Source organism: Aplidium turbinatum, chromosome 4, assembly GCF_918807975.1.
Source record: "Aplidium turbinatum chromosome 4, kaAplTurb1.1, whole genome shotgun sequence".
Lineage (NCBI taxonomy): Eukaryota > Metazoa > Chordata > Ascidiacea > Aplousobranchia > Polyclinidae > Aplidium > Aplidium turbinatum.
In genome coordinates this window covers 18,322,203-18,336,633 of record NC_137475.1, presented here as the reverse complement: position 1 = coordinate 18,336,633, position 14,431 = coordinate 18,322,203, and the positions used below count along the sequence as shown (strand labels likewise).

General features: G+C 34.0%; 1 long non-coding RNA gene across 1 annotated transcript; it reads right to left on the bottom strand.

Annotated features, from left to right (window-relative positions):
- Positions 1–10,109: 10,109 nt before the first annotated feature.
- Positions 10,110–13,943, bottom strand: LOC145769584 (uncharacterized). Its single transcript, XR_014289021.1, has 3 exons — positions 12,470–13,943; positions 10,755–10,885; positions 10,110–10,315 (listed from the first exon to the last, which is right to left on the bottom strand). It is a non-coding gene; the product is annotated as an uncharacterized LOC145769584 (long non-coding RNA).
- Between the last annotated feature and the right edge of the window lie 488 nt (positions 13,944–14,431).

Sequence of the window (14,431 nt, the reverse complement as noted above, 5' to 3'; positions counted from 1 at the left end):
GAAGGAGTGTTTCTCATGGAAAAACTTTTTCTTACACAGCTCTAAATTGAACAGGGTGGCTTGGTTGGCCTTGTTGGTGGATTGATAGATTTCATTATGCCTTCATCTGAAAACAACGAGTTGTAAAAGAGTAAGGAAAAATACTACAAAGCTGTAGTATAAAAGTAAATAAGAATCACCATTATTTTCATTTATGATTTTGGCATACATATTATGCATAGTACAAACATTACCTATTGTGGGATTGAGAAATAAGTGAGACATTCTCCAACAAATACAAAACTCAATGTGGCTCAAGAGAGCATGGTAGAGAGTCCTTTTTACCATCAGAGTATATACCGAACACATCTATAAGACAAATAATGTTTGATAGTAGAGAGGTGTGATTTAGATTTTTAGTTGCCGTTGCCATGTGAGCCTCTGGTTATCATTATAACATGGAATGGATGTTTTTGCACCTACATATAAGTTTCTTTTGTGACAAAATCCACTCAAGCTGAGTCAATGCTTGGTTATATGAAAGGTCAGCCGTTATACGTGTTCACTGATAGTGTTTATTGGCATAAAACTTACTTGAATCACTAAAGCTGTCATCTGGCACATCAACAAAGGTAGAAGGGTACTCTACTGCAACATACTTAGCGTCAGACTCCAATGTATCAAAACATTCACCTTCTCTTTTTCCACCAAATGGTCTTGTATACCAACTTTTTCCATAAAAACATCATGCATTCATTTTGCACCTATGAAAATAAAACTTTACTGTTGACAAATCTAACAAAACAAAAGTTTTGAGATCAAAAAAACAGTTGCATGATGGACGAAGTCAACAGATTTGTTACGTTTGAACTTATGATGACTGTAGCATATATAAACATTATTTATGAAATATTTTGTTATCAACTACTCCAACAGTCTTATTTTCAAATACAACAAAAAATTCAACGCACCTGGGTGTTCTGAAAATCCAAAACTTTACGAGAGAACATCTAGGCTAAGCTGCTGTTGCCATGAACCTGACTCAAAAACTTTGTGTTCAAAAAAATTAGTGAAGCGAGACCGTAGTGTTTCCAAAATGAAATAGCACTATTGTCAGATGACACAGAATAAAATTCTTCAAAATTGAAACTGATGACTGCTTTTACAGTAAAATAAATAGCGATAATTTGAAACGTAACAGATCTGTCACAAATGTCCATATAGGGCATACCGTATGTCAAGCAGACCACAAGTGATTAGTAACTGTAATACAGATTTGACCAGTGCACCATAATTTGCACATTTATGTCTGAATGTCTGATGGTGGCCTTGTCTAGATTTACATAGTCTAATAAATAATCTAATCAAAAATTCTTCAGAATAAATACCTGTACATTGATATTTATAAACTTTGAATAGACAAAAGTACTGTTTAATTTTGAGTCTAGGTCAATTTCCATTGGCAACAAGTGCCTTCCTTTAAACTAACCAGTGCCTAACATTCCTGGCAGAAAAGTTACCAACTGACCAGTCTTTCAAGAACCTATGTTTTGGTCTTCTGCTGAAGAAGCCAAAATTCAATTCCTTAGTAATTTGAAAACTCACATCATCTTTCAACTACTTGTTGGCCTAGTCATGCTACCAGTGCCTTTCTGCATGCTTTCTGTCTATATGGATCAACTTGGTGCTGCAAGCATTCTGAGCTACGGTATGTTCTGAGGAAAACGTGCATATGGAGTATTATATTTTAATTAAAATTACACAGTGAAGGCCTAAAAGGAACGTTTAGCACTTCTGTAACACATTTTCGTCTTTCTAGCGTTATTCTCCCCCATTCAGCAGCCCAAACTCACCTAACAAACACTGCAACCACTCAATTTGCCAATTTTCTACAGGTTTATATCTAGTAGTTTTGCTGAGTCAGCAAAACGTATTAACCACCGACAGAGGGCGTACGTGCCGAGTTTAAAACAACGGAAGCTGGCGAACTAAGGCCTAGTAGTGAAAAAGATTACAAACAGAGAAAATTTAAATCTGATGCCAGTATTAATGGTAGGCTATTCCATGATGAGTGGACTTGTAAATTTGGAATAATCAAGCATGAAGATAAAACCTTGTGTTGTATTTGCAAAAAAGTTATTATTGCACGTTTCTACAATATCAATCTTCATTTTGAGAGCAATCATAGTAGTTTGTGTTCTATGAAAGAGGTTGAAAAACTTGAAATTATTCAGAGAGAAGTAAAGCAATATAGACAGCAAACTAATAGCTTTAAGAGGGTCTTCAAGCCAAAAAAGTAATATATCTGCTGCTAGTTTCCAGGTATCCCATGCTATTGCTTTGCATAGAAAACCACTTTCTGATGGCGTTTACCTAAAAGAAGTTTTCAAAAGTTGTTCAGAGATGCTATTTGAAGACTTTCCAAATAAAACTGATATTCTCAAAAGAATTAATGAGCTACCTGTTGCAAGAAATACTGTGAAGGACAGGATAACTGCAATGAATGAAGATGTTACTGACCAGCTTTTACTAGATTTAAAGAATGCAAGAATGTTTTCAATTTGTTTGAATGAGAGTACAGACATTACCTCTTCTTCCCGTTTAGCAGTTGTCGCAAGATTTCCAGCTGGAAATATAATGAAGGAAGAACTCATTAAATTAATGACCTTATCTGAGAAAACAAGAGGTCAAGATGTAATGTAATAAGGTGTCAAGATGGAATAAGGTGAATGGATGTCTAGGTAGCTTGTGTTAAAAACCGGAAAATTTAAGTAGTTTTAATCTTGCCTAATACTTCTTGCTGCTTCAATTACCTTGTAAAGAAAAATGGATGAAGTTAAAAGCATGCTGAAGCAATTGTCTGAAGAAATCAAGGAAATTCAAAAGGAGCAATAGGTTCCTGTATTTTTACTGATAATATCATACAAAATAATCCAAAGCTAAAAACAAAAATATATTGAACTGCAACATGACTACTGAGGACAAGGCAAAGATGGATGAGATACTAAAAGGAATGGAAGAGATTATGAAAAGTCAAAAAAGGTATGAGCAAAAGTATGCTATTGTACAAACCACTGCTGCACCCCCTGCTGTTGCTGTGTCTTCATCTTTTACAGATGGACTTCAGCAGGCCCAACACTTGGAGCTGACGGAGCTATCCAAACAAGTTTATGCTCTTCAAGAGCAAGTTTGGGAACTCCAACGCTCCGTATACAGGACAGAGCGCAAGCTAGATGACCTGGAGCAGTATGGGCGAAGCAATTGCCTCATACTTCATGGATGTACTGACGCCCCAAACAAGGGAAGTAATGTAGATTACTCGAAATATGTGGTAAATAAAATTAATCAAGTAGTTAAACCAACTAACTGCCTTACTGTGAGTGACATAGACGCATGCCACCCCTTGCCATCTAAAAAACTCAACAAACCAATAATTATTAAATTTGTTAGAAGGATGACAAGGGACGAAATTTTTTATTCAAAAAGTAAATTAAAAACTGATTCTGATGGTCCTAAACTATCGATCACAGAGTCCTTGACCAAACGACGTCTGTCATTACTTCGTCAAGCGAGAGATGCTTTTGGTTTCAAGGACGTCTGGACATCCAAACGAACAGTGTGGTGCTTCTGGAATAACAAAAGGCAAGTGATAGACGATTTTTCAGATATTGCAAAAATTTTTAACCATGAGGCATCTTAATCTATTTTGTTAGGCTATAACATTATGCAGTTTTCAATTATCATTTTGAAGCTAAACAAATCATATGATATTTACCAATGACAATAAAACCAAACTCAGGAACCTTTTTACTTTATGCATTCTCTTAAACCTTAGCTTAACTATCTTTTAAGCTTAGCTTTAAACCAACCCTATCTTTACCTTTTTGTTTTTCAATTCCTTGTTTATACATGATAATAAAACCAAAATGTAACTATTGTATAAAAACAATCAGAAAAAATCAAAAATATATTAAGTGTTTAACTTGTCCCATTGAAGTTCATGTCAAATGTTGTAAAAAAAGTACAAATTATCATGACATACAAAATTGGACATGTACCTTGTGCAGTGACTGGAATCCCCCTTTTGTCCATCTATCCAACACCGAATTAATTACACTGGTTGAAAGCCACAGTGTATCAACAAATCTTACCTTCAAGCCTGATCATTTGAATGATATGTTTGCTAGCACATCTTACACAAATAACAATGACATAGATGACCTTTTTATGCCTAACATATCTGAAACATATGTAGACTCAACAACTGTCAACAAACTAAAAATGGACTGCTCACTGGGGCCAGTGTTCTCTTCATTATGCATCAATGCTCGATCTATTGTTAATGTAAAAAATTTCACCAAACTTGAGGCCCTGCTGATGTCTATAAACATCAGTCCTGATTTAATTTCTGTAGTCGAAACATGGATTCAGCCTAATTCAAACGGTCCTTACTTAAACCTACCGGGCTATACATTCATATCAAATGCTCGAAAAAACAGTCGCGGTGGAGGAGTAGGAATATACTTAAAAAGTGATATTATGTATACCAAGCGTGATGACCTAACCATTATAAAAGAAAAAGTATTTGAGTCTATTTTTATTGATATTTTTGTTGGTGGTAAACAAGTGACCTGTGGTAGCATTTATCGAGCACCTGTATTGGAAGCTAAGTCAAATTTGGAATTTCTTGATCTGCTTAGTGAGTGCATAAATAACATAGGTACATCAAAACAATGCTATATAATGGGAGATTTTAATTATAATCTATTGGATTATGAAAACATCAATGTAGGCAATTTTACAGACTTGATGTTTTCAAATTCTTTTTACCCACTAATTAATAAACCTACCAGAATAACTGACACCAGTGCAACAGTCTTAGATCAAATATGGTCCAATGTGCAAACAGGTAATGAAACTCGCTGTGGAATTCTAATTAATGAAATCTCAGACCACTTCCCAGTTATGTATTGTACTAACATTGGAAAACCCTCAGTTACATGTCATCAATATACCAGATCATTTAATCTCTCAAACATACAGAATTTCTCAAATGCTCTGGAAAATATGGACATCACTTGTTGCTTAAATCAAACTGATGCTGATGAAGCTTATGAGTCATTCATAGGAGAATATACCAGTCAATTTAATAAGCATTTTCCTTTGCAAAAAACACCTTTAAAAAATAATAATTCTTGGTTTGATAAAGAACTACTACATCTATTACGAAGAAAAGAGCGTTTGTTTAAAAAGTACATATCAAATAAAACTATTCACTCCAAACAGAACTACACCTCTGCAAGAAACTTATACTTCCATACAGTTCAGCAAAAAAAGAAGGAATTTTATAAATCTGAATTTGAAAAGCAAAAGTTTAATATGAAAGCTACTTGGCAAACAATCAACAATCTATTAGGTAAATCCCAGTCTAAGACTAACCATGGCATCAAAATAAATGATAGTACAGTCACTGACAGATTAACTATTGCAAATCACTTCAATGATCACTTTTCCTGTGTTGCCCATTCCCTTACAAAAAAAATTCCCAAATCAAATACAATATTTTCAACATATCTTGATTCTCCATGCTCTGAGACAATTTATATTTATCAAACTACTTTAAATGAAATAAACAATATTATTCATGCTATGCCAGCAAAAACTAGCAGTGGCATCGATGAAATACCATCCATAGTTGTAAAGTCAACCCCAAACAACATACTGCATGCTTTAACTCATATATTTAACTTATCTTTAACGAGTGGAAAATTCATAAATTCATTTAAGTTGGGGAAGGTGATACCTATCTTTAAAAAGGGTAGCTGCAAAGATTCAAACAACTACAGACCAGTCAGCCTACTACCTGTTTTTTCAAAGATATTAGAAAGACTCTTGTACAACAGATTATACTCGTTTTTAATTAGACATAAATTTTTCTATAACAATCAATTTGGTTTCAGAAAAAATCATTCCACAAGCCATGCTGCTTCAATGCTAATAGATAGTATCACTAGTATACATAATGACAACCACCTTGCATTAGGAATCTTTCTTGATTTATCTAAAGCATTTGACACCATTGACCATAAAATATTGCTAGCTAAATTATATCATTTCGGAATAAGAGGCGTGGCCTATGATTGGTTCATGAGTTACCTGAGTAATAGAAAACAAAGAGTTGTTTTCAATGGCACACTATCTTCTAATGTTAACAACATATCTTTGGGTGTCCCACAAGGGTCTATCTTAGGCCCTCTTCTATTCCTGATTTATGTAAATGACTTTCCTAACTGCCTTCAACACGGAACTGCAATTATGTTTGCAGATGACACCACCATTATATATAAAAATAAAACCGTTTCTACGGTATATGATACGGCAAATCAAGAGCTTGTATGCATAGATCAATGGCTATCAACAAATCGATTGTCTCTAAATGTCACCAAAACCAAACATATATTATTTTCAAGTCAAGGAAGCAAGACACTATCATACCACCCACCCTTGAATACTCGAAAAAGCAACATAGAACAAGTTGCCTCAATAAAGTTTCTGGGAATAATTGTAAACGAGCATTTGTCATGGAAATCTCATATGGAAATCTTGCTTCAAAAAATAAGATCAACACTCTGCGTGACAAAAAAAATTAAGCCTTTCCTAAACAAACAAGCACTTCTCTCCATTTACCATTCTCTAGTTGAGAGTCAGATATTATATTGTATCTCAACGTGGTGTCATGAAAACAAAACTACACTGCAAAAGCTACAACGTACATGCAATAACTTTCTTCGTACTGTATTTGACATTGACCGCAGAGAAAGCATAAAAGGTGTAATGGAACTCAATAATTTAAAGTCAATTAACCACATGAAAACTACAGAGATTGCAACTTTCATGTTTAAATATTCAAAAAAGCTGCTTCCCACAACATTCAATGATATACTTATGTGTAAACAATCAAGTAGCCTAACAACAAGAAGTAATTCTCCTTATATTCCGATATATTGCATAATTAACACTTGCGAACAATCTATACGGTACACGGGGCCAACCGTTTGGAACAAGCTTCCAACTACTATAAGAAATGAATGTAAAACTGTAAAAAGCTTTAAATCAAAAATAAACAAGCTAAATCCTCCTTGAAATAATCCCATCTAAGTATTACATCATGCACCAAACATACTAATATTTTTTTTTTATTGCCCAGCAATGATTAGCCAATGTGTGTAGATTTATTAGCAAAATAGTAAGATTGTAAGTACTCCTACTGGCCTTCTGGTTCTTGTGTTTTTTGTCCACAGAAGTTCTACAGAGTCTGCAGAAGTTTTTCCATCCTTTTTGACCAATCTCCATCTTTCGGTGAAGCGGTGGCCATGTGCTCCAACCAGTTGTTTTATTTCAATATCTTGGACTGGATCGTCATGCTATTGTCTGATTGTTTATCTATTTTTTTTAACGTAATATGCCAAATTGGATATTTTTTGTCACTTTAATATGGTTTAACGTGTAAAACATACGGTAACCCAAATTTATCATATTACTGGGACATACCACTACTACATCCCAGCTGGCGATGACTGTCATTTGTGCATTAATTCAACGTTAGCCAACGTTGGATCGGTGTGGAAGTGCCGAGTTTAGCTGACAGGGGTCTAAAATTATCGCTTTATCAACGCAACTTTTATCAAAGCACGCTTGATATCTTTAAGACATAACTTCCCTGGGTATAATTGAATTTCCGCAAGATGATGATGATGTTTTTGCTAGTTTGTTTTATTTGTTTTTTTGTCATTGTTTCATGTCGTCAAGTTATAGCCTATCTATTTTGTGAGTCGTGCAAGGCCTGGTGCGTTGCGCTTGAAATGGCTTTGCCCGTGGTAGGATTTCTTTGTGGGGTTTTCTTTGCCTGCCTTGCTCTTTGCTATGAGCTAAACGCATCAAGACGTGTTCCCCTTACGACCATCAGCACTCTTGATAACGCACCATGGCCGATCTTCATAGCAACTGTCCATACAAATCTTCAATATATCAGCTAAAGTTATGTAGGCTAATAAAGTTATAGCCTATATATGTTTATTTGTTTTGTAACATTTTTTTATTTCCCTTTTATATCTTAAATTTTTCTGAAGGTGTTGCGACCGTGCCAAATTTTTTTCAACTCAATAACTTACTTCGATCACAAGCACGTTTTAACGTTCGCGTTTTGTCGCTTCTACCTTTTTCTTGACCTTTGCTATGTTGATGTGTATTGTTTTGATATGATGGTCAGAAATAAAAAAACAACTGAACTGAGCTGAACTGAACTGAGCAAAGGACAATAAAAGGGAAGTACCAGACCAAAATCACTAAACCAAAAGCTGACTCTAATGGTACATCCTGTTTTGCAGATTTACAAAAAATCCCAGATGTGGAACGACTCGACAAAAGAATTGACCATCTGGTCAATAAATTCAACATGATGTCTTCTGCCATGAAGAAAATTGAAAACAAAATGGATGACCAAGAACAGTATACCAGACGCGACTGGTTGATTCTTCATGGATGCTCAGCCATGCCTAAGGAATCAATCAGTCGCTCTCCTTCTTTTTTTACTAATTTTGTAATTTAAACCATAAATGAGAAGTTAGATTTAAACATCACAGATTGGGACATAAGTACTTGCCACCCTTTATCTAACAGATCTGAAAATGTACCGATAATTGTGAAATTTACTAGGAGGTCAACCCGAGATCTGATCTTCATCTCAAAACGCAAACTTAAAGGAAGCGGGATGGCCATAACCGAGTCCCTCACTAAAAGAAGGCTAACATTGCTGAATCAGGCCAAGGAGAAATTGGGAAAAAGTAATGTGTTCTCATTCAATGGAAAAATTTATGTGTATGTCCACGACAAAAAGCATTGGATTCAGACTGAAAATGACATAACAAAGTTAAGCAATTAATATTAATTATTTAAATGATTTCTTCCATACATTAAGCTCCATAACTGTTGAGACTTGAAACGTTAAAACCTATTTTAGAAGCAGTATTGAAAAGTACCGCTTTTTGATATAGCCTAGCATTTATTAAAGTCAGCTTGCAGTATGCTGACATAACTTTAAAACCTCCAGTCAACTTCAATTTTATTATATTACCTTAATTACCTTGTTAAACTACTTAACTATTGATAATATACTTTTGACTAATTGTTCAATTTTTAGCATATTTTTCTGCTTATTTGTATACTCAGCAGTAGGTTGTATTTAAATATCATGTTCGGTTGATTTCTTCACAGCTACACAGGTAAGTCCATATTATCTATGCCTACATGTAACATCTGTAAGAAAGTTGTTCGCAGCAACCAGAAGTCCATCTCCTGCAGTGTATGTAATTTGTCTAATCATTTTAAATGTACAAACTTAACTCAGACTGATAGATCTTATTTCTGTACAAACTGTTTACATAACTCTTTACCGTTTTTCAACTGTAGTGATATTATATTTACCCAATTTTTTCAATCAAAACAGCACAACTTCTCAACCAAGAGCCTACATTGCTCAATGAACTTTTTTCATCTTCACTTGAAAATGAAGTTGTAAATACTGAAGAACTTGAACCTTGTTTTCAAGCTAATGATGTGTATATGTATTTTAACAAAGCACATTTTTTGGTAACAAATATGCAAATAAACAAATCCCTAATAACTATGCACCTTAACATTAGATCTTTATCAAACCCAAAGAATTTCTCAAAATTGCAGGCACTTGTAACGTCAATGACAGTGAAACCACATATTATATCTATTAATGAAACATGGCTTAAAGTAAACCAAACTGGTGAATTTACCTCCCTAGAAGGGTATGTTTTTCTCGCAAATAGTAGATGTAAACAAAGGGGTGGAGGAGTAGCTCTGTACGTAAAAGATAGCATTATGTTCTCTGTAAGAAATGACCTGACTATTATGAAAGAAAAAAATTTTGGATCTCTTTTTGTTGATATATTTGTAAACTAGAAAAAGTTAACTTGTGGTTGTGGTACTATATATAGATTTCCTCAATCACTTTTTGCTGCCAACTCTGAGTTTCTACAAACACTCCTTCCTACAATAAAAACAATATCAAAATCAAATGCACAATGTTTCATAATGGGAGATTTTAATTACAATCTATTGGACCATAATAATTGTCACACCAGCAACTATGCTGATGCTATGTTTGAACACAGCTTCCATCCATTGATAACTAAACCAACTAGAATTACTTCATCCAGTACCACATGTATTGATCACATATGGACAAATGTCTATAATGCCAAAACAAATGCTGGTATAATAGTTGACTGCATCGCTGACCATCTGCCTGTAATACAATGCTCTCAATTAGGTTCAATAGAAGAACTTTCATTAAACAAAGAGAAAAGATGCTACAGCAACATAAACATGTGTCATTTTGTAGAAAAATTATCTAAGCTCAACATTAATAACATCATGAATGAAACCAACACTGATGTAGCTTATAACATGCTTTTCAATAATTACGTTGAAGTATTTAAAAGCAGTTTTTCAGTGAAATCTGTAAGAAATGTAACAACAAAATGCTGGTATGATCATGAACTCAGTGATCTTCACAGAATGAAACAACTGGCATACAAAAAATATGTTAGAAAATCTTCTGAAAAAAACAAATCCAACTACAATGCTCTAAGAAACTTTTATACCAGGTTGTTCCCGACAATTATTCACCAAATCAAACGTCATATAAAACTGTTATGGTCTACTTAACCTAGCTGGCATCTTACGTCATGGAACATTTCAAAAGAGTATTTGTTTTTTCGGTCATTACATTCAGACGAACGGATTCGGGAATCTTACGTTACAATTTTCCCACAAAGAGATTATGGTTTACCGCTGTGACCACAGGTCACTAAAGCTGAAAAAACAAAACTATTTTAAAACTTTACTGTTAAAGCACAAAAATAACCTGAAAAAAACCTGGAACATTTTAAATCAATTATTAGGTAAAACCAGATGCAATGAACAGTCCCATCTTGTTAAAGGTGATGAAGTACTTATACAGAATATTGATAAGGCTAACTACTTCAATGAATATTTCTCTTCAATAGCATCAAATCTGGTGGATAAAATTCCTAATACAAGTACCAAATTTTCAGATTATCTTTCAAATCCTATCAGTGAATCCCTTTTTTTGCGCCCCACTTCTGCTGATGAAGTCAAACAAATTCTTTCTTCTTTTCAATCCAAACTTAGTTGTGGAATAGATGAAATACCAACAAAGATATTAAAAGTTGTACCACAAAACATAAGCTTAGCACTGACCCACATCTTCAATTTATCCTTAACTAACGGTGAATTTATAACGGTATTTAAAACATCTAAAATAATACCCATATTCAAAAAAGGCAAAACTGAAGACTGTAGTAATTACCGCCCCATCAGTCTATTTTTAAAATACTTGAAAAAATAATGTACAACAGAGTGTATAATTTTCTTGAAAACCATAACTTTTTCTACCCCCAACAATTTGGGTTCAGACAAAATCATTCAACTAACCTCGCAGTTTTGCATCTTGTTAGTAAAATTTCAAATGCATTTGAAAAAAAAGAAACCACCCTTGGTATATTTTAAGACCTGTCTAAAACATTTGACACAATTGATCACAAAATTTTGTTAAACAAGCTTTACTATTATGGTATCAGGGGGGCAGCCCATGACTGGCTCAGTAGTTACCTACTAAACCGATTTCAAGTAGTGGAAATATCTCAATCAATGTCTACTAAACGCAAAATATGTTGCGGGGTCCCCCAGGGTTCAATTCTAGGACCTTTACTGTTTTTGATATATATAAATGATTTCTGTAACAGCTTACAACACTCTGAATCTGTAATGTTTGCTGATGACTCCAATTTGTTTTTATGTGGTAACAGTATCATCGAGCTTTATGAACTGGCGAATATGGAAATGTTAAATGTAACAGACTGGCTGGCAGCAAATAGGCTGTCGTTAAATGTAAATAAAACTAAGCACATTTTATTTAACAATAATAATAATACAAAGTGTTTTAACTTTACCCATACATTATCTGTGTACAATCAACCCATTGAACGTCTTAACACTGTTAATTTCCTAGGCATTTTACTGAATGAAAATTTGTCATGGAAATCTCATATGATTCACTTGCTACAAAAACTGCGACAAAATTTCGGAATAATCTGCAAGATTAAACCTTACTTAAACACTGCGAATTTGATTTCTCTCTATCATTCTCTCATTGAAATCAATCTAAGATATTGCATTAGTGCTTGGAAGCATGGTCATGTTACCATTGTAAACAAACTGCAAAAAATTTGCAACAAATTCATAAAAATGATCACTAAGCATGAACCACAATACAATGTTGACAGTTTTTTCACAATTGATAACCTTTATACCATTGAAACTGGCAAATTCATGTTTAAACTAAAACATAATCAACTGCCTAAAAACTTTAACTCACTATTTCAACTTAACAGCAACTTGCATCACATATCAACTAGAAGTAGCAATCGATTTTTTCTCCTCTATTACTCGAAAAAGTTAACCCAACAATCCATCCAATTTAGTGGAGTTAAAGTCTGGAACGATCTCCCTAAACACATTACTGAAATCGAAACCTTTTCATTATTCAGCAGCAAGCTGAAAACCCATCTGCAAACAAAAAATCAAACCGATTAGCATACGTCCATTGTGTAATAGATACCACTTTTGTACATTTAATCTTTCAAGTACTACTGTTTAACACCTAGTATCTGCTTAGCTTATTACAGCTGTCACTGTCGTACATCTGCCATCACCACCTAAAACTGTTCAATTTCAATAGGCTGCTATTAGATGCTAATATGTTACCAATGCAATACGCCTTTAATTAGCCGAACTACGTATAATATACTTGTTCACAGAACTTTATAACTCTCTGTTACTTTGTTGTGTAGAATTTTTTGACAAGAGTACTTCAACAATGAAGCTGTATCACTCTCCAGAAGTTTGGTTGGAAATTCATTTCAAAAAACTCCAAAGAAACTCCATCCCGCTCCGATACCGAAGTTACCCGCATGCCATCTAGATTCTAGACCATTTTCATATCATTTTCACTACATTTCATCATTCATGATCATCAGTTTAATATCATGCTCAAGTAATAAGTTAATTAATCTAAATTCCTGTACCCATCAGTTATCAATTCCTATTCAACATCACTGTCGTTGCTGCGAACACTCCATTTTACTTAAAACGATGCACTGTACATAGTATTTTGTATATGTAATATGTTTAATATGTGAATAATATGTTTAATATGTAAACAATATGTAAATCAAATATAGTTATTACTATCTGAAGCCTTTACAAATTGTTTCACCTAACGGATCATCAGAAGGTCTGTAAAAACATGTAAACAGTGAAGAATCGATAATTCTGAAAAGATATTAAATATTACAACTGTAATTTAATCTGCCAAAAAAAATCTCTAAACCTGTACTTCCTGAAGAGATATTAAATATTACAACTGTAATTTAATCTGCAAAAAAAACCTCTAAACCTGAATTCCTGAAAAGATATTAAATATTATAACCGTAATCCAATCTGCAGAAAAAACTCCAGAACTACTAAGGACAGCCTCCATCCGCCACGATAAAGTTTCAATCAATTTGTTCCAATGGAAACCAAGCAACTGATGGCAACATCTATGACATCACAAAGAAGCAAAATGCTTGTTATGATCGGCGCATCCTGTAGTAATCTGAACAGAATGAACAAAAATTGTTTTTAAACCTGTAAAAATTAAATGAGATTTACAACCTGTAAAAATGAAATGAAATTCAATTTTTTCAAAATTATAACCTGTAAAAATCCCAAGGAATTGTGATGATGTAACCTGTAGTGTCCTGAACAAATGAAATAAAATCTGTTTATAAACCTGTAAAAATTAAATGAGATTTATAGCCTGTAAAAATCAAATGAAATTTTAAAAACCTGTGAAAATCAAATCAAAAGGAATTTATTTTATTTTGAAGTACTTGAGTTTAAATTTGTTTCTATGACGACATTTGCCGACCAGTTCCGAACGCTTGTTCAAAAGGTGGCCACTATCAGCCTTCAGAATGGCCAGCTTTTCAGCCAAACATAGGCCACAATTGTTACGACCACCACCACTATAAGGCCGAGCACAGCTGTGGATGGACCAAGTTATTTTAGGATCAACACCCTTGTCCTTAAGGTCCCAAACTGCCTTAGATAGTTCGGTACTGTTTCGTTTAGACCTATCCATGAAGGTACATTTATGGTTGGAAAAACGTTTTTTAAAAGTAGTTTCACAACAACCAATGTAATTAAGAACCTTCGGGCTGTTATCAATGGTAGCTTTGTAAACAATGGCCTTCTGCAAGCATTGTCCATTCAAAGGACATTGTAGCCTCACCCT